The 26,200-nt window shown below is 46.1% G+C and overlaps 1 pseudogene; it reads left to right on the top strand.

Moving 5' to 3' along the window:
* The first annotated feature begins 345 nt into the window (after positions 1-345).
* LOC118395237 (pre-mRNA-processing factor 6-like) lies at positions 346-23,685 on the top strand (annotated as a pseudogene).
* Positions 23,686-26,200: the final 2,515 nt, after the last annotated feature.

Genomic DNA, 26,200 nt, shown 5'->3' with positions numbered 1-26,200 from the left:
GCAGAGGGTGTAATGGTTTTCTTCTGGGGAAAGAGAGGCGGACCAAAATGCAGCGTGGTTAGTTTTGTGCATCTTTAATAAAGATGAAAGTACAACAATCTACAAAACAAGAACCGTGAAAAACCAAACCAGTCCTATCTGGTGCCACAAACACAAAGATAGGAACAATCACCCACAAAACCCAACACAAAACAGGCTACCTAAATATGGTTCCCAATCAGAGACAATGACTAACACCTGCCTCTGATTGAGAACCATATCAGGCCTAACATAGACATAGACAAACCAGACACACAACATAGAATGCCCACCCAGCTGTATTTCATGTTTTGATGGAGGTAGTTGATGGACATGAGGCTCAGCCACGTAACACACCACTTAGACCTACTGACTTAAAAGCTTGTGTCTAGTTTGACTGTTATGCACCAACCTATATGCTATGGTAGGGACTGGTCAGCTGCTATCAAATGCTATCAGATGGTATCAAAAGTTTCCAGTAAGCATGCCAGTACCACTTTTCCTGGTATGTGTATTTGTGCTGATCTTCTCTCCATCTCTCCCCTCTCAGGTGTCTGACTCAGTGAGTGGACAGACGGTGGTGGATCCTAAAGGTTACCTCACTGACCTCAACTCTATGATCCCCACACACGGAGGAGACATCAGGGGAGTAGCCCCAGAGAATAAGCACACACACACATTTGTTGCGTATCTGTATCTCTGTCTGTATTGTTGACTGTCTTTTTGTGTGTGTTTGTGTGGATCACATTGGCCAGGTTAGAGGAGGTGACTGGTAAACTACAGATGACCAGGAACCTCATCATGAAGGGCATCGATATGTGCCCCAAGGTAACATGCGCACGCACACAATGTATAGTAGCTTTTTGAAATAGACTTCTGGCTTCCCATGGTGTGTATCTGTATATTTTGGTTGATGTATGAGATTAAATGAGGCCTTCAGTTTCTCCACCAGTCAGTGTCAGTTCTGGTCTGGTTAGATCTACAGACATTAGGGGTGGGCTGGCCTGACTACCCTGCGTTAGATTATCGGTCTAGGCCTCTCTGGCTGTCTGGAATGTGCAAAGTACTACAGGTTTATGATATACTGTACCTCAAACTGCTTTACCTCATTGGTGGTGGCAATAATTGATGTGACTGCTAGGCTACAACCAGGTGAATCAGCAGCATTGTCAAGAGTGAACCTCCAAGTAAGAATTTAATTGTAATGTGTACCATGTGTATCATGTGCATATGACAAATAAACATGACTTGACTCAACCAAGGCAGTGATGGTCCAGGCTGTGTGTGTGAGATTAATGTGTGTGTTTTTTGTCCCCAGAGTGAGGATGTGTGGCTGGAGTCTGCCAGGCTGGAGCTAGGGGATACGGCCAAGGCCGTGGTGGCCTAGGCGTTGTGTCACCTCCCCACGTCTGTACGCATCTACATCAGAGCTGTGCTGGAGACCGATGTCAGGGCCAAGAAACGTGTCCTCAGGAAGGGTGAGTGACTGTCTGTGCCCCGACAAAGCTACAATGATGCAAACCAGTTTCTCACACCTGTCCAGCGAGATCACTCCAGATTCAAGTCAAATTTGGCATCAAAACCACTAGAGGCAACAATAAAAAACAGCTCATGATGAGTGCCCAGATTGAACCAATGGTCTGTGGAGCAGGAGCCTGCTTCTTAGACCACTGCAGCATTGGTGAGGTATCAAGGCAAGTCTTAATAAATAGCTCAACTTAAACCATGAAGCTGTATTTCTTGTTTTAGCCCTATCGAAAAACCTTAATCATTAAAGACAGGATTTTAGTCGCCTGGAACTTCGGCAACAGTGTAAGTATTTTTCAAACCTCCAGCTTTGGACTGGATGTGTAAATGTGTAGTTCACACTCAATTAGCCACAAAATCCCTAGTTTGAAAGTGACTGTTTTCTGGAAGCTGTGTGCTGCAATTTTCCCTACATTTTTCTCCATGTGGGCCAGCCCCCTAGCAATTTGAGTTTCAGCCAATGAACTTCAGCCCCCTGCCATTTGAGTGACCGCCAGCTAGATGAACACACAGCAGAGTAAGAGAACGATGATGTGATGCACGTATATGCACAAAATATGCAATTTTCAGGGACTCGTGAGCACTACTTTCAGAACTACAGGCTAAAAAGTATACAAAAGTACCAGAGAATCTCTTAACCCATTCTGAATTAACGACTTTACAACCGTAAAGTACCAGAGAATCTCTTAACCCATTCTGAATTAACGACTTTACAACCGTAAAGTACCAGAGAATCTCTTAACCCATTCTGAATGAACGACTTTACAACCGTAAAGTACCAGAGAATCTCTTAACCCATTCTCAATGAATGACTTTACAACCGTAAAGTACCAGAAAATCTCTTAACCCATTCAGTGAGCACTAATACCATCAATTACTGTATTGTTGGGTTTTGCTCGGGCGTTGTGGATGGGGATGGCTGATGGGCGTAAGCCATAAGCTCCGGCCCCGAGGGTTTGTGCGTTCAATCCCAGTAATAGGCACTTGATTTTGTAACTCTGAAATATGTTGTTTGGAGAAAGGTGGAAAAGCGTCTAATTCTGCAATGCGACTGAGAGCTTATTGTCTGCTGTTGAGCTTGGACTATCGCTAGAAGGAAAGGAAGACTGAGAGAAGAGGGAAATAAATAGTTCCACAAACCAACGCTCCAGTTCAATTAGTTTCTTATCCCAAATGACACTTGTAGTGTTTGATGCCCCCCCATGTACACCCCGTCATGGTGTCAATGCCGTGCAAGCCCTGATCCATTACACAGTGCAGTTCCCAGCAGCATTCCTCTGTGACAGAGATGGATGTTATGCATCCTATGAAGGTGTTAGCAGCCTACATACATGTCTGGGCTGCCCTCTGTCTGTCTGACTGTATTTCACCAAAGAAAGACAAAAAAGATTTCTCCATCACAGTGTGCCTCTCCAGGCTATTAGGCAATGTGTTGATATTAGCATGGCAATTGCCATGATTACATTACGAAATAAAGTGTTTCTGCAGCGATGTGTGTCAAGTCGAGTACAGGGAGTAGACACTGCAGAGCTGAAATAAACACTGACTTGATCCAGCTTAAAAGAGACGAGGTCATATCATAATGTCCCCCAGCACAGTCTATTTAAAGGTCTACCCACTCATAAATCAGAGATGATTGAAGAGATCCGTCTTTAAATGGTAGAGGAGCCCTGGTCGTGTTTTGTAAGAAGACTGGGGACATGGTGTATCCATATAGATCTGTAGTTTTATTTTATAGGCCTCTTCACTCAAGTGGCACTTGCATTTCACTGGCCTGCCTGTTTGGCACAGGATACACATGGTACACAGTATGTGTGTAACAGCTCTGGAGAATGTATCTGTGGAAGACTGCTGTGGAGCTGTGGCTGGCACGGTTGGAATGTATGAGAACGCTAGACGTGTCGTGAACAGGCGTGTCGTGAACAAGGCCCAGGATAAACATCCCTATGGACTGTCACATATGGATCACTGCCGCCAAGTTGGAGGAGGCCAAAGAGAACACTCAAATGGTGGAGAAGAGAACAGTGTATAGTGGTGAGAATCTAGAGCAGGAAACACAGGTGTGCTCCAAAGTTCTGTGTGGTCCACTTCCAGCTCTTGGTATTTTCCTGTGACCCACTGAATAAACCAAACAGTCTTGAGCAGCCATAATCCAAAAGCCTTCTGCTGCAACCCAGCATTTACAAAACCTCTAATTCAGTCTAATTCTCTTCACTTTTTACCCAAATGTTTTCTGCGTTGCCCTTGACTCCACTATGTAAAATGATACTACGGCCACTCCCTCTCTTCCAAGGCGCTGGCATGCCAGAGTAATATGGCACAACTGTTTCCTCTATCTTATTTTATCTTTGCAGCACATAACAAGCAGCAGCAGACTGCACTTAAAACACTGACCTGCGTGTGTGTGCAGGTCAGTGACTGATGTCTTACTGATCTCTGTGCAGTTCAGTGCAATTCCCCTCAACTTGCACTTACTGTTTCGCAACTAAGCATTTGACCGCAATTATCTCTCTAATTCCTATCCTTTTTTTTTTTTTTTTACTTATTATCCTTTTCCTTCTGACTTTTCATGGCTCTAAAGTAAAGTGGATGTACAGTGGCCATCTACTGTTCTCTGGCACAGGGATGGGAGTTACAGTTTATTGGAGTGCACAGGGGGAAACATTAAGCACAAGGAGATGGCACTGCAGAGCAAGATCAAACACTGGCTTGATCCATCTCAAAAGAGAAAAGATCATGTCATAATGTCCCCCAGCACAGCTGATTTTAAACGTCTAACCCATAAATCGGAGATTATTTAATGCTTGTCATTGTAAGAGGATGGGGACATGATGTTTCCACATGATTCATTCTGTTGTTTTGTAGGCCTCTTCACTCAAGTGGCTCCACCATTCCACTGGCCTGCACGACTGTACTAGGCACGGGTCACAAGTTCTCTCTCTCCTTCACTAGGCTCAACAGTGAGCACTATTACTATCAAGTAATGTATTCTTGGGTTGAGTGTGACAAGGCAGGCAACGTGCCAGGCGGTGACCCGGGCGATAATTGGTATCGGCATCGAGGAGAGCTGTAAACACACCTGGATGGAGGACGCAGAGAGCGTAAGAATGATGACCATATACCTGTAACCTCTCACTAACCAAATGTACCAAATGCCCAATACTCAGATTACATCAGGAACATTTGGTATATCCACAGTTTGATACATTATTAGTAATTTGGTTGGTTCCGGTTCCGGGTTGGAGCGAGCGGTCGCATTCGCACTTCGCTCTGCAGGAGACTCTGCTAGCTAGCCAACAGCTAACAGCTAACAGCTAGCCAACGTCTACTGTTTCGAATTCAATCACCGGTCAGGTAGTATCACATTTTCATTTCATTTCATTACAGTACAACGGTTTGATTTGTTTGATCGTAGCTAGCTACATAGCCGTCTTTGTTTCAAAGATAATTGTGTAGTCTAGAGCGATTTCCTAGGTTAGCTAGCCAGCTATTGTCGTTCTTTTAACGCAACGTAACGTAAACAACACTGCTAGCTAGCCAGCTAGCCCCGAATAGTAGCACTGTAGAAACTATTACACTCAACGGAACGACTTGATTAGTGTAGTGTCAACAACGCAGCCACTGCCAGCTAGCCTACTTTAGCAGTACTGTATCATTTTAATAATTTTAGTCAATAAGATTCTTGCTACGTAAGCTTAACTTTCTGAACATTCGAGACGTGTAGTCCACTTGTCATTCCAATCTCCTTGCATTAGCGTAGCCTTTTCTGTAGCCTGTCAACTATGTGTCTGTCTATCCCTGTTCTCTCCTCTCTGCACAGACCATACAAACCTCCACACCGCGTGGCCGCGACCACCCTAATCTGGTGGTCCCAGCGCGTACGACCCACGTGGAGTTCCAGGTCTCCGGTAGCCTCTGGAACTGCCGATCTGCGGCCAACAAGGCAGAGTTCATCTCAGCCTATGCCTCCCTCCAGTCCCTTGACTTCTTGGCACTGACGGAAACATGGATCACCACAGATAACACTGCTACTCCTACTGCTCTCTCCTCGTCCGCCCACGTGTTCTCGCACACCCCGAGAGCTTCTGGTCAGTGGGGTGGTGGCACCGGGATCCTCATCTCTCCCAAGTGGTCTTTCTCTCTTTCTCCCTTACCCATCTGTCTATCGCCTCCTTTGAATTCCATGCTGTCACAGTTACCAGCCCTTTCAAGCTTAACATCCTTATCATTTATCGCCCTCCAGGTTCCCTCGGAGAGTTCATCAATGAGCTTGATGCCTTGATGAGCTCCTTTCCTGAGGACGGCTCACCTCTCACAGTTCTGGGCGACTTTAACCTCCCCACGTCTACCTTTGACTCATTCCTCTCTGCCTCCTTCTTTCCACTCCTCTCCTCTTTGACCTCACCCTCTCACCTTCCCCCTACTCACAAGGCAGGCAATACGCTTGACCTCATCTTTACTAGATGCTGTTCTTCCACTAACCTCATTGCAACTCCCCTCCAAGTCTCCGACCACTACCTTGTATCCTTTTCCCTCTCGCTCTCATCTAACACTTCCCACACTGCCCCTACTCGGATGGTATCGCGCCGTCCCAACCTTCGCTCTCTCTCCCCCGCTACTCTCTCCACTTCCATCCTATCATCTCTTCCCTCTGCTCAAACTTTCTCCAACCTATCTCCTGATTCTGCCTCCTCAACCCTCCTCTCCTCCCTTACTGCATCCTTTGACTCCCTATGTCCCCTATCCTCCAGGCCGGCTCGGTCCTCCCCTCCCGCTCCGTGGCTCGACGACTCATTGCGAGCTCACAGAACAGGGCTCCGGGCAGCCGAGCGGAAATGGAGGAAAACTCGCCTCCCTGCGGACCTGGCATCCTTTCACTCCCTCCTCTCTACATTTTCCTCCTCTGTCTCTGCTGCTAAAGCCACTTTCTACCATTCTAAATTCCAAGCATCTGCCTCTAACCCTAGGAAGCTCTTTGCCACCTTCTCCTCCCTCCTGAATCCCCCCTCCTCCCTCTCTGCTGATGACTTCGTCAACCATTTTGAAAAGAAGGTCGATGACATCCGATCCTCGTTTGCTAAGTCAAACGACACCGCTGGTTCTGCTCACACTGCCCTACCCTATGCTCTGACCTCTTTCTCCCCTCTCTCTCCAGATGAAATCTCGCGTCTTGTGACGGCCGGCCGCCCAACAACCTGCCCGCTTGAGCCTATCCCCTCCTCTCTTCTCCAGACCATTTCCGGAGACCTTCTCCCTTACCTCACCTCGCTCATCAACTCATCCCTGACCGCTGGCTACGTCCCTCCCGTCTTCAAGAGAGCGAGAGTTGCACCCCTTCTGAAAAAACCTACACTCGATCCCTCCGATGTCAACAACTACAGACCAGTATCCCTTCTCTCTTTTCTCTCCAAAACTCTTGAGCGTGCCGTCCTTGGCCAGCTCTACCGCTATCTCTCTCAGAATGACCTTCTTGATCCAAATCAGTCAGGTTTCAAGACTAGTCATTCAACTGAGACTGCTCTTCTCTGTATCACGGAGGCGCTCCGCACTGCTAAAGCTAACTCTCTCTCTCTGCTCTCATCCTTCTAGACCTATCGGCTGCCTTCGATACTGTGAACCATCAGATCCTCCTCTCCACCCTCTCCGAGTTGGGCATCTCCCGGCGCGGCCCACGCTTGGATTGCGTCCTACCTGACAGGTCGCTCCTACCAGGTGGCGTGGCGAGAATCTGTCTCCTCACCACGCGCTCTCACCACTGGTGTCCCCCAGGGCTCTGTTCTAGGCCCTCTCTTATTCTCGCTATACACCAAGTCACTTGGCTCTGTCATAACCTCACATGGTCTCTCCTATCATTGCTATGCAGACGACACACAATTAATCTTCTCCTTTCCCCCTTCTGATGACCAGGTGGCGAATCGCATCTCTGCATGTCTGGCAGACATATCAGTGTGGATGACGGATCACCACCTCAAGCTGAACCTCAGCAAGACGGAGCTCCTCTTCCTCCCGGGGAAGGACTGCCCGTTCCATGATCTCGCCATCACGGTTGACAACTCCATTGTGTCCTCCTCCCAGAGCGCTAAGAACCTTGGCGTGATCCTGGACAACACCCTGACGTTCTCAACTAACATCAAGGCGGTGTCCCGTTCCTGTAGGTTCATGCTCTACAACATCCGCAGAGTACGACCCTGCCTCACACAGGAAGCGGCGCAGGTCCTAATCCAGGCACTTGTCATCTCCGTCTTGATTACTGCAACTCGCTGTTGGCTGGGCTCCCTGCCTGTGCCATTAAACCCCTACAACTCATCCAGAACGCCGCAGCCCGTCTGGTGTTCAACCTTCCCAAGTTCTCTCACGTCACCCCGCTCCTCCACTCTCTCCACTGGCTTCCAGTTGAAGCTCGCATCCGCTACAAGACCATGGTGCTTGCCTACGGAGCTGTGAGGGGAACAGCACCTCAGTACCTCCAGGCTCTGATCAGGCCCTACACCCAAACAAGGGCACTGCGTTCATCCACCTCTGGCCTGCTCGCCTCCCTACCACTGAGGAAGTACAGTTCCCGCTCAGCCCAGTCAAAACTGTTCGCTGCTCTGGCCCCCAATGGTGGAACAAACTCCCTCACGACGCCAGGACAGCGGAGTCAATCACCACCTTCCGGAGACACCTGAAACCCCACCTCTTCAAGGAATACCTAGGATAGGGTAAGTAAGGGTAAGTAATCCTTCTCCCCCAAAAAAAAAAAGATTTAGATGCAAGTGGCTGTTCCACTGGATGTCATAAGGTGTATGCACCAATTTGTAAGTCGCTCTGGATAAGAGCGTCTGCTAAATGACTTAAATGTAAATGTAATTTGTTTTTATTTCAGTGTCTCCCACGGGGTGTTGGTGTGTGTAATGTGACTGTTGTTGTGTTTCAGTGTGTGTCCCATGGGTACTGGAGTGTGCCCGTGCCATCTATGCCCACGCCATGCAGATGTTCCTCAGAAAAATGAGTGTGTGGCTCAGGTCATCTTACTTCGAAAAGAACCATGGCACCAGGTGTGTGTGTGTGTGTGTGTGTGTGTGTGTGTGTGTGTGTGTGTGTGTGTGTGTGTGTGTGTGTGTGTGTGTGTGTGTGTGTGTGTGTGTGTGCGTGTGCGTGTAAGCAGAAGTTGAATCAAATGACTACGTGCATTGTAAACTAGAATATTTCAGAGTGGATATCTTCACTGTGGCAATTTTTTATTGGCAGGTGACTCAATAGAAGCCAAATAATTTGATTGGTCGCTTATCTAGGAGTCCGTCTTGTCTTAATGTATAATAGTGTTTATATTCACCCTCTTAATGATCCCATTTGGTTAGTTGTGGTCAATCACTTTTCAAAGCCTCTCTTTCCTCTCATACTCTCTCATTTACTTATTAAATCTCTCCCTCTTCCCCCTTTCGTCACTCCTCCCTCTATCTTTCCCCACATCTCCCTCTCATTTCACCTCCTTTCTATCTCTCCATACCTCACCCTCTTACTTCTCCTCCATCCCTCCTTGTTACCCCCCATCCCAGGGAGTCTCTGGAGGCTGCAGAGGGTGGTGGCTCACTGTCCTGTGGCTGTTGGGGACCAAGTTCAAGTGGCTGGCTGAGAACTGCCTGCTGCTTGCAGCATTCTGGCTCTGGCCTTCCAGGTGAGAGAGGAACAATGAGCTTGCTAGTTTGAGTAAACATGCTTATTCCAATGTTATCTTTCTTTCTTAACAATAGGGTACACAGCAAAGTGCAAACCAAGATTTGATACAAGCAAAACATTTCTCCCTTTGTGTCCAGGCTAACCCTAACAGTGAAGAGATATGGTCGGCTGCTGTGAAGCTGCTACTGGCCAAGGTTGTAGCAGTGCTCCTACTTCCAGGGTGAGTCCCAAATGTGGTTCGGTGTGTGATGGAAGATATACAAGATGGTGTGTGCATATTCACATGTGTGAGAGATGACAGGGATTTGAGTTGAGTGGGGGGGAATGTCCTGCTTCTCCACTATATGTAACTATAACCTTTAACTGTTAGCCTTAGCCAAGACTCCACTATTGATACAGCAAGGTTAATCAGAGCGAGTCCCCTTAGTCATCCATCTTAGTTTCCACAACATCAGTGGCGGTGGGGAGTTAAAGAAGAGATTGAGGGCCCCAAGGGGATAATTTGGCTTATCAGAAGGGCCCACTGGGAGATATAAATAATATACTGTAGGCCTATAACCGCATACAGTTCTCAGTCATTTACTATAAAAGGTCAATTTCAATCTGGAAGCTGGTGGCTGTGTTAGGTGTGCAGGGGTTGCCTCTTAGTCAGGCAGAACAGCAGGAATTGGTGAGATGAACCTGACCTCAGAGAGGAAGTATTATGTGAAGTTAATGGGGCGTTATACAGTAGCAGTCTTCTCCATACATCCATGCCCAGGCTTGCTAGATTCATAACTAGATAGGAAACCACCATAGTGCTCTCTGTTACCAGGAAATCGATCAATGCCCTTGTTTGGCAAGAAAAACCGAGTTTCACTGCTGTAGTCAGCAGAAACTGTCAAGAACTGAGGCTATGCCTGACGATGTTAGCACTTGCAACTTTGAAACATGACATGAACCTTTTTGGGATAGGGGGCAGCATCTTCACTTTTGGATGAATAGCGTGTCCTTAGTGAACTTCCTCCTACTATGTCCCAGATGCTAATATATGCATAATATTAGTAGTATTAGATAGAAAACACTCTGAAGTTTCTAAAACTGTTTGAATGATGTCTGTGAGTATAACAGAACTCATATGGCAGGCGAAAACCTGAGAAAAATCCAACCAGGAAGTGGGAAATCTGAGGTTTGTAGTTTTTCAAAGCTTGGCCTACACATTGAGATATGGATGAGGTTGCACTTCCTATGGCTTCCACTAGATGTCAACCGTCTTTTGAAACTTGAATGAGGATTCTACTATAAAGGAGGGGCTCATGAGACCTCTTTGAGTCAGTGGTCTGTGATTTAAACGGGATATTTTGTCACAACAAGATGCTCGACTATGCATATAATTGACAGCTTTGGATAGAAAACACTGACGTTTCCAAAACTGCAAAGATATTGTCTGTGAGAGCAACAGAACTGATGTTGCAGGCGAAACCCAGATAAAAATCCAATCAGGAAGTGACACATTTTTTGAAACCGCTTCATGCCAATGACTGTGAATATGGCTGTGAATAAGCTACGAATGAGCTTACGTATTCCCCAAGGTGTCTACAGCATTGTGCGTCTTTTTACGCATTTATGTTGAAGAATAGCCATAAGGGACCACATTGAGCAAGTGGTCACATGATGGCTCCATCAGAAAATCTTGCGTAAAGTACACAAGTAGCCATTTTTCCAATCGCTTCTTATGAGAAACCAATTGTCCCGACGGATATATTATCGAATAGATATGTGAAAAACATAAACATCTAAACAACATTTGCCATGTTTCTGTCAATATTATGGAGCTAATTTGGAAAAAAGTTTGACCTTGTAGTGACCGCATTTTCCGGTCGATTTCTCAGCCAAACATGACGAACAAACGGGAGCTTTTTCGCCTACAAAAATAATATTTTTGGAAAAATTGAACATTTGCTATCTAACTGGGAGTCTCCTGAGTGAAAACATCCTATGTTCTTCAAAGGTAAATTACTTAATTTGATTGCTTTTCTTATTTTCGTGAAAATGTTGCCTGCTGCAGGCAGAGCCTAGCATAGCCTTATGCCATGATAAACTTACACAAATGCTTGTCTAGCATTGGCTGTAAAGCATATTTTGAAAATCTGAGATGACAGTGTGATTAAAAAAATGCTAAGCTGTGTCTCAATATATTTCATTTGTGATTTTCATGAATAGGAAGATATTGTAGGAAGATTTATGTCCGCTGCGATATGCTAATTAGTTTGAGGCTATGATTACGCTCCCGGATCCGGGTTTGAGAGTCACAAGAAGTTAAGGAGATGTCGATCTTTAATTCTTTGAATAACAAAATCACCAGATGTTTTGGAATCAAAACATTACTGCAAGTTACGCGCCAATGTAAACTGAGATTTTTTTATATAAATACGCACATTATCGAATAACACATACATGTATTGTGTAACATGAAGTCCTATGAGTGTCATCTGATGAAGATCATCAAAGCTTAGTGATTCATTTTATCTATATTTCTGCTTATTTTGACTTCTATCTTTGGCTGGAAAAATGGCTGTGTGTGTTTTTGTGACTTGGCTCTGACCTAACATAATCATGTGTTGTGCTTTAGCTGTAAAGCATTTTTGAAATTGGACACTGTGGGTAGATTAACAAGATCTTTATCTTTAATTTGCTGTAATGGACTTCTTAATGTGTGAAAGTTACATATTTCCCAAAAATATTTTGGCATTTCGCGCGTTGCCATTTCAGCGGAATATTGTCGAGGGACACCGCGCGAGAAAGTTTAATTACTTTTTAACAATGGTTGTCTTTACACTGCCTACTTTTGTTTGATGTTATTTCTTTGCATGCTTTTATTCACAATGAAATGTTGTTTCTGACGATAAGAGTGTTCTAATGTAAGAACTAAGATGAAAAGTGAATGTAAAGTGTGTGTGTGTGTGTGTGTGTTTGTCCCTATGTTGGTGTTTATGAAGTGAGGCTGGAGTGGGTGTTGGGGAACATTAAAACATATACCGAGGCCCTGAAACACTAAGGAGGAGCAGTCTGAGCACAACGAGAAGGCCAGAAAGGCCTACAACCAGGAGGGGAGAGAGGTCTACAACCAGGGGGAGAGGAGGGGAGAGAACGGGAGGCCTACAACCAGGGGGAGAGGAGGGGAGAGAGGCCTACAACCAGGGGGAGGGGAGAGATGGCCAGAGAGGCCTACGACCAGGGGGAGAGGAGGGGAGAGAGGCCTACAACCAGGGGTAGAGGAGGGGAGAGAGGCCTACAACCAGGGGTAGAGGAGGGGAGAGAAGGCCAGAGAGACCTACAACCAGGGGTAGAGGAGGGGAGAGGAGGGGAGAGAAGGCCAGAGAGACCCACAACCAGGGGGAGAGGAGGGGAGAGAATGCTAGAGAGGACTAAAACCGGGGGGAGAGGAAGGGAGAGAGGCCTACAACCAGGGGGAGAGGAGGGGGAGAGAAGGCCTGAGAGGTCGACAACCAGGGGGAGAGGAGGGGAGAAAAGGCCTGAGAGACCTACAACCAGGGGGAGAGGAGGTGAGAGAAGGCCAGAGAGGCCGACAACCAGGGGGAGAGGAGGGGAGAGAAGGGGAGAGAAGGCCAGAGAGGCCTACAACCAGGGGGAGATAAGGCCAGAGAGGCCTACAACCAGGGGGAGAGGAGGGGAGAGAAGGGGAGGCCTACAACCAGGGGGAGAGGAGGGGAGAGAGGCCTACAACCAGGGGGAGAGGAGGGGAGAGAAGGCCAGAGAGGCGTACGACCAGGGGGAGAGGGGAGAGAGGCCTACAACCAGTGGGAGAGAGGAGAGATGGGGAGAGAGGTCTACAACCAGGGGGAGAGGGGAGAGAAGGCCAGAGAGGCCTACAACTAGGGGGAGAGGAGGGGAGAGAAGGCCAGAGAGACCTACAACCAGGGGGAGAGGAGGGGAGAGAAGGGGAGAGAAGGCCAGAGAGGCCTACAAACAGGGGGAGAGGAGGGGAGAGAAGGGGAGAGAAGGGGAGAGAAGGCCAGAGAGGCCTACAACCAGGGGGAGAGGAGGGGAGAGAGGCCTACAACCAGGGGGAGAGGAGGGGAGAGAAGGCCAGAGAGGCCTACAACCAGGGGGAGAGGAGAGGAGAGATGGGGAGAGAGGTCTACAACCAGGGGGAGAGGAGGGGAGAGAAGGCCAGAGAGGCCTACAACCAGGGGGAGAGGAGGGGAGAGAAGGCCAGAGAGACCTACAACCAGGGGTAGAGGAGGGGAGAGGAGGGGAGAAAAGGCCAGAGAGACCTACAACCAGGGGGAGAGGAGGGGAGAGAATGCCAGAGAGGACTAAAACCAGGGGGAGAGGAAGGGAGAGAGGCCTACAACCAGGGGGAGAGGAGGAGGAGGAGGGGAGGGGAGAGAAGGCCTGAGAGGTCGACAACCAGGGGGAGAGGAGGGGAGAAAAGGCCTGAGAGGTCTACAACCAGGGGGAGAGGAGGTGAGAGAAGGGGAGAGAAGGCCAGAGAGGCCGACAACAAGGGGGAGAGGAGGGGAGAGAAGGCCAGAGAGGACTACAACCAGGGGGAGATACGGCCAGAGAGGCCTACAACCAGGGGGAGAGGAGGGGAGAGAAGGGGAGAGAATGCCAGAGAGGCGTACAACCAGGGGGAGAGGAGGGGAGAGAGGCCTACAACCAGGGGGAGAGGAGGGGAGAGAAGCGGAGAGAAGACCAGAGAGGCCTACGACCAGGGGGAGAGGAGGGGAGAGAGGCCTTCAACCAGGGGGAGAGGAGGGGAGAGAAGGCCAGAGAGACCTACAACGAGGGGTAGAGGAGGGGAGAGGAGGGGAGAGAAGGCCAGAGAGACCCACAACCAGGGGGAGAGGAGGGGAGAGAATGCCAGAGAGGACTAAAACCGGGGGGAGAGGAAGGGAGAGAGGCCTACAACCAGGGGGAGAGGAGGGGAGAAAAGGCCTGAGAGGCGAACAACCAGGGGGAGAGGAGGAGAGAGAAGGGGAGAGAAGGCCAGAGAGGCCTACGACCAGGGGGAGAGGAGGGGAGAGAGGCCTACAACCAGGGGGAGAGGAGGGGAGAGCCTTTTCTCCCCTCTCCCCCTGGTTGTCGACCTCTCAGGCCTTCTCTCCCCTCCTCACCCCCTGGTTGTAGGCATCTCTCCCCTCCTCTACCCCTGGTTCTAGTCCTCTCTGGCATTCTCTCCCCTCCTCTCCCCCTGGTTGTAGGCCTACCTAGCCTTCCTACAACCAGGGGTAGAGGAGGGGAGAGATGCCTACAACCAGGGGGTGAGGAGGGGAGAGGAGGGGAGAGAAGGCCAGAGAAGCCTACAACCAGGTGGAGAGAAGGGGTGAGAGACCTACAACCAGGGGGAGAGGAGGTGAGAGAAGGCCAGAGAGACCTACAACCAGGGGGAGAGGAGGGGAGAGAATGCCAGAGAGGACTACAACCAGGGGGAGTGGAGTGGAGAGAAGGGGAGAGAAGGCCAGAGAGGCCTACAACCTGGGGGAGAGGAGGGGAGAGAAGGGGTGAGAGGCCTACAACCAGGGGGAGAGAAGTGGAGAGAAGGCTAGGTAGGCCTACAACCAGGGGTAGAGGAGGGGAGAGATGCCTACAACCAGGGGGTGAGGAGGGGAGAGAAGGCCTGAGAGGTCGACAACCAGGGGGAGAGGAGGGGAGAAAAGGCCTGAGAGGCGAACAACCAGGGGGAGAGGAGGAGAGAGAAGGGGAGAGAAGGCCAGAGAGGCCTACGACCAGGGGGAGAGGAGGGGAGAGAGGCCTACAACCAGGGGGAGAGGAGGGGAGAGCCTTTTCCCCCTCCCCCTGGTTGTCGACCTCTCAGGCCTTCTCTCCTCCTACAACCAGGTTGTAGGCATCTCTCCCCTCCTCTACCCCTGGTTCTAGTCCCTCTGGCATTCTCTCCCTCCTCCTCCCCTGGGGAGTAGGCCTACCTAGCCTTCCTACAACCAGGGGTAGAGGAGGGGAGAGATGCCTACAACCAGGGGGTGAGGAGGGGAGAGGAGGGAGAGAAGGCCAGAGAAGCCTACAACCAGGTGGAGAGAAGGGGTGAGAGACCTACAACCAGGGGGAGGGAGGGGAGGAAGGCCAGAGAGGCCTGAGAGGAGGGGAGGCCAGAGGACCTACAACCAGGGGAGAGGAGGGAGGGGGGAGAGAATGCCAGAGAGGGCCTACAACCAGGGGGGGAGTGGAGTGGAGAGGGGGAAGGGGAGAGAAGGCCAGAGAGGCCTACAACCAGGGGGAGAGGAGTGGAGAGAAGGCTGCCTACAACCAGGGGAGAGGAGGGGAGAGAAGGCCAGAAGAGGCCTACAATCAGGTGCAGAGGCCTACAACCAGGGGTAGAGGAGCGGAGAGGAGGCCTACAACCAGGGGAAGAGGAGGGGAGAGAAGGCCAGGGAGGCCTACAACCAGGGGGAGTGGAGTGGAGAGAAGGGGAGAGAAGGCCAGAGAGGCCTACAACCAGGGGGAGAGGAGGGGAGAGAAGGGGAGAGAAGGCCAGAGAGGCCTACAACCAGGGGGAGAGGAGTTGAGAGAAGGGGAGAGAAGGCCAGAGAGGCCTACAACCAGGGGGAGAGGAGTGGAGAGAAGGGGAGAGAAGGCCAGAGAGGCCTACAACCAGGGGGAGAGGAGGGGAGAGAAGGGGAGAGAAGGCCAGAGAGGCCTACAACCAGGGGGAGAGAAAGGGAGAGGAGGCCTACAATCAGGGGGTGAGGAGGGGAGAGTGGGGGAGAGAAGGCCAGAGAGGCCTACAACCAGGGGGACAGGAGGGGAGAGAAGGTCAGAGAGACCTACAACCAGGGGGACAGGAGGTGGAGACGAGGGGAAAGAAGGCCAGAGAGGCCTACAACCAGGGGAAGAAGAGGGGGAGAGAAGGCCAGAGACGCCTACAACCAGGGGGATAGGAGGGGAGAGAAGGTCAAGGAGGCCTACAACCAGGGGGAGAGAGGGGAGAGAAGGTCAGGGAGGCAAACAACCAGGGGGAGAGAAGGCCAGAGAGGCCTACAACCAGGGGGAGAGAAAGGGAGAGGAGGCCTACAATCAGGGGGTGAGGAGGGGAGAGTAGGGGAGAGAAGGCCAGAGAGGCCTACAACCAGAAATTAACTTCTTGTTAATCCAACCACGGTGTCAGATTTATAAAATGCTTTTCGGCGTAAGCATACCTGGCCCAGAACATACCTAGCCCAGAACATAGCCCAGTTGACAAATTATTACAGACAGTAACCAGCCAAGCAGAAGCGTTATAATACTCAGAAACAGAGATAAAATTAATCCCTTACCTTTGATGATCTTCATATGGTGGCAATCAGAATGTTCCTTTTGTTCAATAAAGTCTCTTTATATCCAAAAACCTCAGTTTTATTCACACGTTTTCTTCAGCAATCCACAGGCTCAAACGCAGTCAAAACAGGCAGACAAAAAAAATCTAAATTGTATCAGTAAAGTTCTTAGAAACATGTCAAACGATGTTTATATTCAATCCTCAGGTTGTTTTTAACCTAAATGATCTATCATATTTCAACCGGACAATAACGTCGTCAATATAAAAGGTAAACAAGAAATGCACTCTCTCGGGATTGAGCATGAAAAAGCTCTGTGACACGTCAGGGTCCACTCATTCAGACTGGTCTTACTCTCTCATTTATCAGAATTACAAGCCTGAAACAATTTCTAAAGACTGTTGACATCTAGTGGAAGGCATAGGAACTGCAAATCGAGTCCTATGTCAATGGATATTGTAATGGCATTGAATAGAAACCTAAAAAAATATATATTTTTTAAAATTCCTGAATGGATTTCTCTCAGATTTTCGCCTGCCAAATCAGTTCTGTTATACTCACAAACACTATTTTAACAGTTTTGGAAACTTTAGAGTGTTTCCTATCCAAATCTACAAGTTATATGCATATCATATCTTCTGGGCCCGAGTAGCAGGCCATTTAATTTGGGCATGCTTTTCTTCCAAAATTCCGAATGCTGCCCCCTACCCTAGTATAAATTATTTATTAAATCATTATTTCTTAAAGTTCTTGTCTCATCTCTCGTCATCATTTTACCACTGATAGCTAGTTACATACCAATGATTGGTTTAGCATAGCAATATTGTAAATATTGTAGAATGAATAGAATGAACAACCAGGTCAAAAACAACCCAATAGAACTAATGACTAGCCTGTTTGGCTAGCAACTTCAGAACCTGAGAACTATCAACTGGCTTTTGTCCGGACTATATCGTCTGCTGGAAGAATGAAATAAAACTAACTTACTCATTCAAATAAATGTTATAATGAAAATATGTCATTCTCTGTGTTGTCATAATTGTCCTTCAATTTGCAAGAGGCTAAATACAGTATATGTCACCGGAGAAAGCATCCGAGCCAGCAAAACAGCGCCCCTCTGTCTCTGTATGTGTATCAATCTGATGTGGTCTGGTCATAAAGAGTATGACATTGTTGTCGCCTGGAGCATTGAATGCATTGGAGCATTTGGCCTCCCTTGATAAAAGAAAAGTGTAAAATATTAGCCAGTCAATGGTGCGGTAAACTGAGTGAACCAAAAAAAAGTGTAAAGGGAAGCCAGTTTGGATTTGGCTTCACTCCTATCACGAAGAAATACGTCATTGACAGAAACAACTTGAATTGTTGCATGTCGTTGTGTATTTGTCCTCCAGTGGCTAACATTGGCCCTTTCAGAAATTAGCCATGGATGAAAATATATATATTATATTTGAGATTATTCAAACTAGCCACCCTTTGCCTTGATGACAGCAAAGCACACTCTTGGCATTCTCTCAAACAAATTCATGTGTAATGCTTTTCCAATAGTCTTGCAGGAGTTCCCACATATCCTGAGCCCTTGTTGGTTGCTTTTCTTTCACTCTACGGTCAAACTCAACCCAAATCCAAACCATTTCAGTTGGGTTGAGGTCAGGTGATTGTGGAGGCCAGGTAATGTGATGCAGCACTCCATCACTCTCCTTCTTTGTCAAATACCCTAACACAGACTGGAGGTGTGTTTTGGGTCATTGTCCTGTTGAAAAACAAATGATAGTCCCACTAAGGGCAAACCAGATGGAATGAATGCTGTGGTACCCATGATGGTTAAGTGTGCCTTGAATTCTAAACAAATAATTGACAGTGTCATCAGCAAAGCACCCCCACACCATCACACCTCCTCCCCCATGCTTCATTGTGGGAACCACACATGCAGAGATCATCTGTTCACCTACTCTGCATCTCACAAAGACACAGCGGTTGGATCCAAAGGACAGATTTCCACCGGTCTAATGTCCATTGCTCATGTTTCTTGGCCCAAGCAAGTCTCTTCTTCTTATTGGTGTCCTTTATTAGTGGTTTCTCTGCAGCATATTCGACCATGAAGGCCTGATTCACGCAATCTCCTCTGAACAGTTGATGTTGAGGTGTATTTGTTACTTGAACTCTGTGAAGCATTTATTTGGGCTGCAATTTCTGAGGCTGTTAACTCTCTAATGAACTTATCCTCTGCGGCAGAGGTAACTCTGGGTCTTCCTTTCCTCTGGCTCTCCTCATGAGAGCCAGTTTCATCATAGCACTTGGTGGTTTTTGTGACTGCACTTGAAGAAACGTTCAAAGCTCTTGAAATTTGAAATAATGGTGGACTGTTGTTTCTTTTTGCTGATTTGAGCTGTTCTTGCCATAATATGGATCAGTTTTCTTTTACCAAATAGGGCGATCTTCTGTATACCACCCCTACCTTGTCACAACATAACTGATTGGCTGAAACGGATTAAGAAGGAAAGAAATTCGACAAATGAACTTTTAAAAAGGCACACCTGATAATTGAAATGCATTCCTTCCGGGAGAGAGAATGCCAAGAGTGTGCAAAGCTGTCATCAAGGCAAAGAAAGAGTAGCTACTTTGAAGAATCTCAAATATATTTTGATTTAACACTTTTTGTGGTTACTACATGTGTTATTTCCTAGTTTTGATGTCTTCACTATTATTCTACAATGTAGACAGTTGTAATAATAAAGAAAAACCCTGGATTGAGTAGGTGTGCTCAAACGTTTGACTGGTACCTGTATATCACAGTCGAAAGGCATATGACCGAACAGGTTAGATATGCACAATATTTACAGAGCTCTAGGGCTGGTAATTACCAGAGACCTCACGATGCAATATTATCACGATACTTGGGTGCCAATGTGACGTATTGGGATTTTCATGATCCTACATGTATTGTCATTGGATTTTGGAAACATATTGCTCACCATATGTCTACTGCAGAGAGACAATAGAGAGTCCTTAGAAAATTATTTTGGATCTGTCATGGAAATGAGTGTTGAAAACAAATTGGCTCACTATTTATAACGAAGATGGAGAACAAGCTATGCAGGTACAGCCAACCAGAGCAAAAGTATTACTGCGATATTGTCAACATTATATGATATATTGTAAAAAATCTAACTGTATCGATTTGTTTCGTTTTTTTTCATCAGTAAGCTTTGGTCGTCCTCACGGCACCATGGCAACCACGGACATACTCCTTCAAGCAGACTATGTGTGTGTTGTCAGGTTGGAGTTTGTGAGACTGGAGTTCAGGACATGGCTGAAGAACATCGCCAACACACTGATGGCTAAAGCCTCTGCACTCCTACAGGAGTGTCCCAGCAGGTAACATGTTATGGAGAGCAATTCTCTGTCATTTTAGTCTGATCCAATCAGTATTAATGCAAGTTAGCTTGGTCACTGTTTGAGTGAAATGTCTTTGTAAGCAGACAACCCAAAATAATAATAATGGCAAAGTTATGTAAATAAAGGGAATATAATGAACAATAACTTCAACAGAATTCCTTTGTGTTTACTCTAACTCTGCTCTTTTTAGTTTAGTCAGATATCAGAAGGTTGAAGTTGTTTGTATTTTATTACAAACAACTCTCTCTCTCTCTCTCTCTCTCTCTCTCTCTCTCTCTCTCTCTCTCTCTCTCTCTCTCTCTCTCTCTGTCTCTCTGTCTCTGTCTCTGTCTCTCTCTGTCTCTCTCTGTCTCTGTGTGTGTGTGGTAGGTATATTGTGGGCTGAGGCAGTGTTTTTTGAGGGCCTGCCACAGAGGAAGACGAAGAGAGTTGATGCTCTGATGAAGTGTGAACACATCCTGCTCGACGTTGCCAAGAACAACACACGTTATTTTTCTCTCTCAAAATCTCCCCTTCTCTTGCCTCTATTTTTCACTGTTATAGTTATGACTTCCTTCCCCTTTTGTACTATCTCAGTAGGTCAAACTCTCCCTCTCTCTGCTTTCATTCATTCAGTAGGTCAAACTCTCCCTCTCTCTGCTTGCATTCCTTCAGGAGGACAAACTCTCCCTCTCTCTGCTTTCATTCATTCAGTAGGACAAACTCCTCCTTGCTTTATCCTTACCAGGGTTGGGATCAATTCCATTTAAATTCCAGTCAATTCAGAAAACAATTCCACATTTTCCTTATTGAGAAGCATTGGATAGAATTGGAATTGCTGAGTTTAATTGCATGTGTTTGGCGGGCTCTGTGTTCTTGCGTGTCTCACCTCTACTCTCTCTCTCTCTCTGTCTGCTGTAGGAGCAGCAGGAGGAAGTACATAAGAGCTGTGAGAACACTGAGCCGTGTCACAGGGAGCTGTGGTGTGCTGAGTCCAAACAGGTCCTCCACTGACTGAAGAAGATAGGAAAGATCCTCACACAGGTCGCCTTCTGAGGCATAGGCTGGACAGACGGAAACTGTGTTTCTGACTCCATGTCCCTCTGTCCAATAACCACGGACACACACACACCAACTTCTCTCATCTTTTAAAGTCGTAGAGAGTAGCAGTCTATTTGGACACACACACGTGCCTGGCATGACGAGAGTTGACAATGGTTCACGAGCAGTACAGAATATTTGCATATTTGCAATGTTTACAGCGTGTGAAAGCATGTTGGGAAAAGGAGAAGAAAAACTGGGCATTTTGTTGAACTTTATTTTTATTGAATTGTGAAATGTCATGTCCTCCATTGAATCAGAAAATGCTGCTATATATATTTTTTGAATGGCTTTTAAAGACTGTTTATACCCGTGGGTATGCTTAGAGCAGACAAAGTTACCTGACACCAGCTCTGTTAAGACATTTGTTAATATGACAATTTGACCATGGTGTTGTTTTTTAATCCTCTGTAAATCCTCTGTAAAACAATGTTTAATTTGCTCGATCGAGATGTACGCCATACAGGTAGTAGGGCTGGAATTGCCAGGGACCTCACAATAAAATATTATAACGATACTTAGGTGCCTATACAACATGCATTGCGGATCTCACGATTCTATATGTATTGTGATTTGATATTGTGATTTGATGTTCCACATGTATTGCGCATTATGTCTGCTGCAGAGGGACAAGAGACAGAGCATGAGAAAACATCAGGGATTATTACTAATGGATACAATAAGAAAGACTCTGAATACAAGTAAGTCAGCTGGAGCTTCACATTTACTCACGCTAGTCAGTACAAGAATAACATAGAGCAACACTGTGCATGACCAAGGGTGCTCCGTTCTTCTTGTCTGCTGAGTGAAATTGTGCATGGAAGTTTGTGAAGAGGTCAGTATTTATTTTACTTTGCAACTCTATTGCATCCTTGGTCACCATTTCCAAAGCCTCAGCAATTTCAACAGCCTTTTCAAATGTGAGATCTGATTCTGTGAACAAACATTTCTGAATGTATTCATGTTTTAGTCCACAGTAGAATCTATCCCTTACTTAATGTGTCATTTAGGTTCTCTACCAACTCCAAACTCCAAACAGTTTCTTCAACTCTGCTACATACAGTACCAGTCAAAGGTTTGGACACACCTACTTATTCAAGGGGTTTTCTTTATTTTCACTATTATCTACATTGTAGAATAATAGTGAAGACATCAAAACTATGTAATAACACATATGGAATAATGTAGTAACCAAAAAAGTGTTGAACAAATCAAAATATATTTTATATTTGGGATTCCTCAAAGTAGCCACCCTATGCCTTGATGACAGCTTTGCACACTCTTGGCATTCTCTCAACCATCTTCATGAGACAGTCACCTGACATGCATTTCAACAGGTGTGCCTTGTGTGGTAGAAAAATTACATATTTACCTGGTTATTTTACATAAATGGTTAACAATTGATATTTAACTAATAGTAACACATTTCTGTCCTGCTAGCCACCTTGATGACAGCTTTGCACACTGTTGGCATTCTGTCACTAGCTTCACCTGGAATGTTTGTCCAACAGTCTTGAAGGAGTTCCCACATATGCTGATCACCTGTTGGCTGATTTTCCTTCACTCTGCAGTCCAACTCATTCCAAACCATCTAATTTGGCTTGAGGTTGGGTGATTGTGGAGGTCAGGTCATCTGATGCAGCACTCCATCACTTTCCTTCTTGGTCAAATAGCCCTTACACATCCTGGAAGTGTGTTGGGTCATTGTCCTGTTGAAAAACAAATTATAGTCCCACTAACCACAAACCATGGCGTATCGCTGCAGAATGCTCTGGTAGCCAAGCTGGTTAACTGTTTCCTGAATTCTAAATAAATCACTGACAGTGTCACCAGTAAAGCTCCCCCACACCATCACACCCCCTCCATTCTTCACGGCGGGAACCACACATGCAGAGATCATCTGTTCACCTATTCTGCATCTCAAAAAGACAAGGCAGTTGCAATCACAAATCTCAAATTTGGACTCATCAGACCAAAGGACAGATTTCCACTGGTCGTGGACACTGATCGTGTTTCTTGGCCCAAACAAGTCTCTTCATCTTAGCAGTGGTTTATTTGCAGCAATTAGACCATGATGGCCTGATTAACCCATTCTCCTCTGAACAGTTGATGTTGAGATGTGTCTGTTACCTGAACACTGTGCAGAATTTATTTGGGCTGCAATTTCTGAGGCTGAACATATCCTCTGCAGCAGAGGTAACTCTTGGTCTTCCTTTCCTGTGGCGATCCTCGCGAGAGCCAATTTCATTATAGCGCTTGATGGTTCTTGCGACTGCACTTCAAGAAACTTTAAAAGTTCTTGAAAATGTCCGGGTTGACTGACCTTCATGTCTTACAGTAATGAAGGACTGTCATTTTTCTTTGCTTATTTGAGCTGTTCTTGCCATGATACGGACTTGGCATTTTACCAAAGAGGGCTATCTTCTGTACACTACCCCTACCTTGTCTGTCACGCCCAGACCGTAGAAAGCGTTGTATGTGTCTATTTTGTTTTGGTCAAAGTGTGATTTGGGTGGGCAGTCTATGTTCTATGTACTATGTTCTATGATCTTCTATTTCTATGTGTTTGGCCGGGTGTGGTTCTGAATCCGAGGCAGCTGTCTACCGTTGTCTCTGATTGAGAACCATACTTCGGTACCCTTTTCCCCCACCTGTTTTGTGGGATGTTGAAGTTGACTTTGACTTTGTTCAGAGCTTCACGGTTTGCTTTTGTTCTTTGTTTTGTCGGCATCGATTTTAATAAAGAGAAAATGTACACTTACCATGCTGCACCTTGGTCCAGTCCTTCAGCCAGCCGTGACATTGTCACAACACAACTGATTGGCTCAAATGCATTAAGAAGGAAAGAGATTCCACAAATTAACTTTTAACAAGTGTCGTGGAAATTCAGTAATAAGAGAGATGTGGTCACTTCTTCAGACAATCATCTTAATTTAATATCTATTAATTATTGCAATAAGGAGGCTGGCCGACCCCCATCCCTTGAGTGTTGGACCGAGTAACCTAACCTTTACACAAATGCAGAGTACTGTATATAGCTGACACTAACAATGCTCAGTCATGGTTGGTTCAACCCCCCTCATACAGATGGGGCATCTTAAGCCACTCTGGCTCCTGTCATTATCTGCATGTGGGTTGTTGTCTTAATCACACCCTGACTTAGTTTCCCAGATGCAAGGATGATGTTGAGACAATGAGGGATTGTTCTACTCCTAAGCTATCTCTAATAAAACACATTATTGTCCTTGTAATGTAGTCTTTTACCCATTTGTCAGCTCAATCCATCTCTGGTGACCATACACCAAGATTAGCTTGGTGTAGACAGACACTAGCAGGACAGAAATGTCTTACAATAAGTTAAGTATCAATTGTTAACCATTAATATCAAATAAACCAGGTAAATACACTTGAAGTCGGAAGTTTACATACACTTGGTTGGAGTCATTAAAACCTTTTGTAACGAGGGGGCAGTATTTGCATTTTGGGAAAAATAACGTTCCCAAAGTAAACGGGATATTTTGTCAGGACAAGATGCTAGAATACGCATATAATTGACAGCTTAGGTTAGAAAACACTCTAAATTTTCCAAAACTGTAAAAATATTATCTGTGAGTATAACAGAACAGATATTGCAGGCGAAAGCCTGAGAAAAATCCAATCCGGAAGTGACTCATGTTTTGAAAGCTCTGCGTTCCTATTGAGCAGTGAATGGGCTATCAACCAGATTACTTTTTCTACGTATTCCCAAGGTGTCTACAGCATTGTGGCGTAGTTTTACGCCTTTATGTTGAAGAATACCCATAAGCGGCTACATTGTGTAAGTGGTCACCTGATGGATCTCAGAGTGATTCTCGCGTAAAATACAGAGGTAGCCATTCTACCTTTCGCTCCTACTGAAAAACCAATTGTCCCGGTGGATATATTATCGAATAGATATTTGAAAAACACCTTAAGGATTGATTATAACCAACGTTTGCCATGGTTCTGTCGATAATATTTTGAATATTTTTCTGCGTTTTCGTGACCGCAATTTCCAGTCGATTTCTCAGCCAAACGTGAAGAACAAACTGAGCTATTTCGTCTACAAAATAATATTTTGGGAAAAAAGGAACATTTGGGAGTCTCGTGAGTGAAAACATCCGAAGCTCATCAAAGGTAAACGATTTAATATGATTGCTTTTCTGATTTTCGTGACCAAGTTACCTGCTGCTAGCTGGACATAATGCTAAGCTAGGCTATCGATAAACTTACACAAATGCTTGTCTTGCTTTGTCTGTAAAGCATATTTTGAAAATCTGAGATGACAGGGTGATTAACAAAAGGCTAAACTGTGTTTCAATATGTTTCACTTGTGATTTTCATGAATAGGAATATTTTCTAGTAATATTTATGTCCGTTGCGTCATGCTAATTAGTGTCAGTCGATGATTACGCTCCCGGATCCGGGATGGGTGGTATCAATAATTAAAACTCGTTTCTCAACCACTCCACAAATGTCTTGCTAGCAAACTATAGTTTTGGCAAGTCGGGTTAGGACATATACTTTGTGCATGACACAAGTAATTTTTCCAACAATAATTTACAGACAGATTATTTAACTTATAATTCACTGTATCACAATTCCAGTGGGTCAGAAGTTTACATACACTAAGTTGACTGTCCCTTTAAACAGTTTGGAAAATTCCAGAAAATTGTGTCATGACTTTAGAAGCTTCTGATAGGCTAATTGACATCATTTGAGTCAATTGGAGGTGTACCTGTGGATGTATTTCAAGGCCTACCTTCAAACTCAGTGCCTCTTCGCTTGACATCATGGGAAAATCAAAAGAAATCAGCCAAGACCTCAGAAAAAAAATTGTAGACCTCCACAAGTCTGTTTCATCCTTGGGAGCAATTTCCAAATGCCTGAAGGTAGCATGTTCATCTGTACAAACAATAGTTTGCAAGTATAAACACCATGGGACCACACAGCCGCCATACCACTCAGGAAGGAAACACATTCTGTCTCCTATAGATTAACATACTTTGTTGCAAAAAGTGCAAATCATTCCCAGAACAACAGCAAAGGACCCTGTGAAGATGCTGGAGGAAACAGGTAGAAAAATATCTATATCCACAGTAAAACAAGTCCTATATCTACATAATCTGAAAGGCCGCTCAGCAATAAGAACCCACTGCTCAAAAACCGCCATAAAAAAGCCAGACTACGGTTTGCAGCTGCACATAGGGACAAATATCGTACTT

The sequence above is a fragment of the Oncorhynchus keta genome, unplaced genomic scaffold (assembly GCF_023373465.1).
Source record: "Oncorhynchus keta strain PuntledgeMale-10-30-2019 unplaced genomic scaffold, Oket_V2 Un_contig_26588_pilon_pilon, whole genome shotgun sequence".
Lineage (NCBI taxonomy): Eukaryota > Metazoa > Chordata > Actinopteri > Salmoniformes > Salmonidae > Oncorhynchus > Oncorhynchus keta.
Note: the sequence above shows the minus strand (reverse complement) of the source record. Positions and strands in the feature narration are given on the sequence as shown.